This window comes from Melanerpes formicivorus, unplaced genomic scaffold (genome assembly GCF_026170545.1).
Source record: "Melanerpes formicivorus ecotype bairdi unplaced genomic scaffold, bMelFor1.0.p_v2 SCAF_22, whole genome shotgun sequence".
NCBI classification, from domain to species: Eukaryota; Metazoa; Chordata; class Aves; order Piciformes; family Picidae; genus Melanerpes; species Melanerpes formicivorus.
Window position 1 is genome coordinate 913,196 of NW_027142374.1, and position 5,927 is coordinate 919,122.

Here is a 5,927-nt window from a genome sequence, read left to right on the forward strand (position 1 = left end):
CTCAGTTTCTGATGGTTTTTGCCCTTGTGGTTCTATCTGAGCCATCCTGTGTGCCACGTGTTCCTCCATCCCTAGGTTTTGGGGAGGGATTCATCTGAAGCAAAAGCAGGCCCTTTCCCTCTCCCTATTACAAGAAAAAATAGCTAGCAGCAGGTTGAAAGAGCTTGTGGATATGGTAGGCTGAACATGAGCCTGCAGTGTGCCCAGGCAGCCAAGAGGGCCAATGGCATCCTGGCCTGCATCACGAGCAGTGTGGCCAGCAGGAGCAGGGAGGTCATTCTGCCCCTGTACACTGCACTGGTTAGGCCACACCTTGAGTCCTGTGTCCAGTTCTGGGCTCCTCAGTTTAGGAAGGAGGTTGACTTGCTGGAACGAGTCCAGAGAAGGGCAACAAAGTTGATGAGGGGTCTGGAGCACAGCCCTGTGAGGAGAGGCTGAGGGAGCTGGGGTTGCTTAGCCTGGAGAAGAGGAGACTCAGGGGAGACCTTCTTGCTGTCTACAACTACCTGAAGGGAGGTTGTAGCCAGGTGGGGGTTGGTCTCTTCTTCCAGGCAGCCAGCACCAGAACAAGAGGACACAGTCTCAGGCTGCACCAGGGGAGGTTTAGGTTGGATGTTAGGAAGAAGTTCTATACAGAGAGAGTGATTGCCCATTGGAATGTGCTGCCTGGGGAGGGGATGGAGTCACCATCTTTGGAGGTGTTCAGGAGGAGACTTGATGGGGTGCTTGGTGCCATGGGTTAGCTGTTTGGGTGGGTTGGATTGGTTGATGGGTTGGACACGATGATCTTGAAGGTCTCTTCCAACTTGGTCTGTTCTATTGTATCCCCATAGCTCAGTTTTGAACTAGGGAAAGCTGTTTCCTCTGCTTTACACAGCGTGGGGTAAAAAAATGGCTGTGAAACCACTTCAACGTATCAGCAGGGGAAAGGGCATTTAACTAACTGCTGCTTCAGCACAATTCAGCCTAGATAATCACTTTCTTAACCACCTAATGCAGTTGCTTAACCTCAAGGTACAGCAGCAATTTGCTGGTTTGTAGTGGTTTGCTGGCAAGGCAAGTGTCAGACGGTCAGACGTTCCAAGTATTCATCTGCTCTGGTGAGACCTCACCTGGAGCACTGTGTCCAGTTCTGGAGCCTCCATTACAGGAAGGATCTGGAGGTGCTGGAAGGTGTCCAGAGAAGGGCCACGAGGATGAGCAGAGGGCTGGAGCTGCTCTGCTATGAGGACAGACTGAGGGAGTTGAGGCTGTTCAGTCTGGAGAAGAGAAGGATCCAAGGAGACCTGATTGTGGCCTTCCAGTATCTGAAGGGAGCCTACAAGAAATCTGGGGAGGGACTTTTTAGACTGTCAGGGAGTGATTGGACTAGAGGGAATAGGAAAAAAGACTAGCAATGAGTAGATTGAGATTGGATGTTAGGAAGAAGTTGTTCCCCATGAGGGTGGTGAGAGACTGGCACAGGTTGCCCAGGGAGGTGGTGGAAGCCTCATCCCTGGAGGTTTTTAAGTCCAGGCTGGATGTGGCTGTGAGCAACCTGCTGTAGTGTGAGGCAGGGGGGGTTGGAATTGGCTGATCCTTGAGCTCCCTTCCAACCCCAACAATTCTATGATACAAATCAGAGGGCACATGGTGTGAGGAGCATTGCCAAGGCAGACATCTGGAAACAAAAAGCCCCCTAAAGAAAACCAAGCAAACAAAAAAGGAACAAGAAGCAAACTTGTAGCGGGCCCTCAAATGCTCACATATGGCTGTACAGGGAGATTTAGACTCATTTTGCATCAAAATGTTTATCTGTGCCTCCTGCTGACTTTTTTAACTCCTTTTTCTTTTACTTTTAAATTGAATTTCAGTCCCTCCTACAGCTGACCATTTGTGGAGGGATTGCAATTCACTTGAAGAAATCATTCCTGCCTGAAAGGCAGTGCGTTTTAGCTGAAGCAAGGCCTAGGTACTATTCAGTCAAGCTTAATCTAGTTCCAACTGACAAACTCCTTCGTGAAAGAATACTTCAGAAGGCATTGGGATGCTTCATGGAGACCCACACTTGCCTTTGAAATGTTCCAGGCAAGTGGCTGTTTGTCATTCAAAGGATAGTTTTCTCCACTCCAATGGGGACTGGCCAGCAAAGCTGAATCCTTGGAGCAGTGTAACCTAATCCAATGTCTCAAGAGGGGAATTAAAAACCCCACCACAATAATTAATTAATTACCACCTTCCTAGGGATTTTTTTTTTTTAATTGACTTCTAAATGATTGATTTCTGGCTTTGGAGGAAACCAACTGCAGGGTGATAGCAGAATTGGTGTACCTTATGTAACTTGGTTTGGTTTGACTTGTGTGTTTGGTTGGCTTGGGGTTTGTTTTTTTTCAGTGCCCATCAGCCAAGTCTTTACTGTCAGGATGGCTCTGAAAGTTCTGGACAAATAAATGCATAGAGATTGGTAAAAATCTTTTGCTCATGGTGTGATGGCCCTGTCCCTGGAGGTGTTTAAGCCCAGGCTGGATGAGGCTCTGGCCAGCCTGATCTAGTGTGGGGTGTCCCTGCCCATGGCAGGGGGGTTGGAACTAGATGATCCTTGTGGTCCCTTCCAACTCTGACTGATACTATGGTACTATGATACAAAAGATTAAACTTTGCAGTAATGTGCCAGTGAATTTTTCTGGCAGGTTATTTCCCCACTCCCCCTTTGGAGAAGTTGAGTTGAGGGTTGTTCCATTTTCTCCGTGAGAAAAGCCACCACCCACGCCTGGGACAGCAGCTGAGAATCCCATCTCCTGGCTGCATCAGGAGCAGTGTGGCCAGCAGGAGCAGGGAGGTCATTCTGCCCCTGTACTCAGCACTCGTTAGGCTACACCTTGAGTCCTGTATCCAGTTCTGGGCCCCTCAATTTAAGAAGGACATTGAGACTCCAGAGAAGGGCAATGAGGCTGGGGAGGGGTCTGGAGCCCAGCCCTGTGAGGAGAGGCTGAGGGAGCTGGGGTTGCTTAGCCTGGAGAAGAGGAGGCTCAGGGGAGACCTTCTTGCTCTCTAAAATTACCTGAAGGGAGGTTGTAGCCAGGTGGGGGTTGGTCTCTTCTCCCAGGCAACCAGCATCAGAACAAGAGGACACAGTCTCAAGCTGCACCAGGGGAGGTTTAAGCTGGAGGTGAGGAGAAAGTTCTTCCCAAAAGGTGTAATTTGCCATTGGGAATGTGCTGCCCAGGGAGGTGGTGGAGTCCCCAACCCTGGAGGTGTTCAAAAAAGGCTTGGATGTGGCACTTGAAGCTATGGTTCAGTTAGTCATGAGGTGTTGGGTGACAGGTTGGAGTTGATGATCTCTGAGGTCTTTTCCAACCTTATTAACGCTATGATTCTGTGATTTTGTTTCTTAAAGGGGTTGTGCTTTATTCTACCTTGTTTAATAAACAAACTCGTGACCAAAAGTCTTTTCTGATGAGTTTTGAGAGAATGGTTTGGGGTTGGGGTTTTTTGTTTGGGGTTTTTTCCCCCCTCCTTGGTCAAAGATGCCATAGCATTTGGTACCCAATGGCTTCAATGTATAAAGCAGCTGTGTGAAGATGCTAGAGCTTTGCAACTAGGTAGAGCAAGAGGAAACCATAGAATCATTAAGGTTGGAAAAGGCTCCAAGGATCATCAAGTCCAACCTGTCACCCAAGACTTCATGACTACTAAACCATGGCTCCAAGTGCCACATCCAGTCCCCTCTTGACCACCTCGAATGATGGTGACTCCACCACCTCCCTGGGCAGCATATTCCAACAGCTACTCCAACTTCCCTGCCATGGACAGGGATGCTTCTCAACTGGACTCTGCTGCTCAAGGCTCATCCAGCCTGGCCTTGAACACCCCCAAGGGAGGAGCCATCCACAGCCTCCCAGGGCAGCCTGTTCCAGAATCCCATCACCCATGTACTGAAGAACTTCTTCCTAAGGTCCAGTCTAACCCTGCTCTGCCTCAGCTTCAAACCATTCCCCCTTGTCCTGTCTCTAGACACCCTCATGAAAAGTCCCTCTCCAGCCTTTCTGCAGGTTCCCTTCAGGTGTTTGAAGGTTCCCCCAGAGCCTTCACTTTTCCAGGCTGAACACCCCCTCCAGCTCCCTCAGCCTATCCTCATGGCAGAAGTGCTGCAGCTCTTGAATCATCTTTGTGGCCCTCCTCTGGATTCCAACAGCCTTATGCCCTTCTTAAGATGGGGACCCCAGAGGTGTTCACCTAGGCACTTCAAACTGATGCTGTCTGGCAACCTTCCAGGCACTTTAATTCTTGAATGAGGCCTCAAAAAAAGCATTAGCAGAAGACATCTCAGCTTAGAGGAGGGGCTTAAAGAATAAGTGAGCTGTTGAGGGCAGCTGCCCTCCTGATGGCCTGGATTCCAGTCTGTCTCCCAATACAAAGGTGTTTATGCAAAGCCTGTGTCAATAGAAGACTGAGCAATGTCCTGGGAAACCTTGCAGCCTGGTACTTAAATTGTTCTGGGAGATGGCAGAGGGCAGGTTCCTGCCTATTTAGACAGAGGGCCCTGGGTTGTGCTCTCCTGCTTTCTGGGTGAGTAAACAAACTCTCAAGCTGCTGCACAAGAGACAACATCACCAGCTTGGTGACTGGTTCCTCCCCTAGCTGACTCTTGACACTGATTCAGAACTTCTGGGGTGGCTGCAGTTTGGTCATTTTGGCAAACAAAGCAACCCTGCAGACTGCCCTTGCAGAGCAAGATTTTACCATGAGGATCCATAAGGGCAAGGGCAGAGTACTGCATCTAGGGAGGAAGGGCACCAGGCACCAGGCTAGGGGTTGTCCTGTTGGAAAGCAGCTCCACTTAGAAAGACCTTGGAGTGGAGAGCAAATCAGTCATGAGAGAGCAATGTGCCCTTGTGGAAAACAGGGCCAATGGTATCCTGGGGTGCAGCAAGAAAAGTGTGTCCAGCAGGTCTAGGGAGGTTCTCCTTCCCTCTACTCTGCCCTGGGGAGACCACACCTGCGATACTGTGTCCGGTTTTGAGCTCCCCAGTTCAAGAGAGACAGAGAGCTGCTGGAGAGAGACCAGTGGAGAGCCACGAGGATGAACGGGAGACTTGAACATCTCTGCTATGAGGAAAGACTGAGAGCCCTGGGGTTGTTTAGTCTGGAGAAGAGAAGGCTGAGAGGGGATCTAGTAAATGTCTATCAATATCTGAGGGGTGGGTGTGAGGATGAAGGTGCCAGGCTCTTTTTGGTGGTGCCCAGTGATAGGATAAGGAGCAATGGGTACAAGCTAGAACACAGGAGGTTTCACCTCAATGTGAGGAGAAACTTCTTTACTGTGAAGGTGACAGAGCCCTGGGGCAGGCTGCCCAGAGAGGTTGTGGAGTCTCCTTCCCTGGAGACTTTCAAAACCCACCTGGGTGCGTTCCTGTGTGACCTGCCCTGGGTGACCCTGGTTCAGCAGGGGTGGTTGGACTGGATGATCTCCAGAGGTCTCTTCCAACCCCTGACATCCTATGATTCTGTGATTTCCTGAAGGTTTCTGTAGCCATTTAAAGAGATCCAGTGAAGAAGAGAGTGAAAATGTGTTACTCAGCTTCTCTGGGATGGAGGCAGATGTTTGCAGTTACACGCCTAATGCCTGCTGTGCTAGGACCTGGCAGAGGAAAGCCCTTTCTGACCCTAGCCAAGGTTGGTTCTCTGCCATAGCTTGTTTATCCTCTTAACACTAAACTCTTCTGAAGCCCAGACACTGTCTTCTTTATTGTGTACACATTGACATGAAGGGGAAAAAAAAGCCCCAAAAACAAACCAACAACCCTTTCTTGGGATCCTATTTTCCTCATTCCTGAAACCTCCTAACCTGGTTGACTCGTTGGAGTGCATTTCATGCATTCTTAGGAGATAGGCTGAAGGAAACGCCTAGTTCACTGGCAGCTAGAGGCTAGAAAGCATGCAGGGAG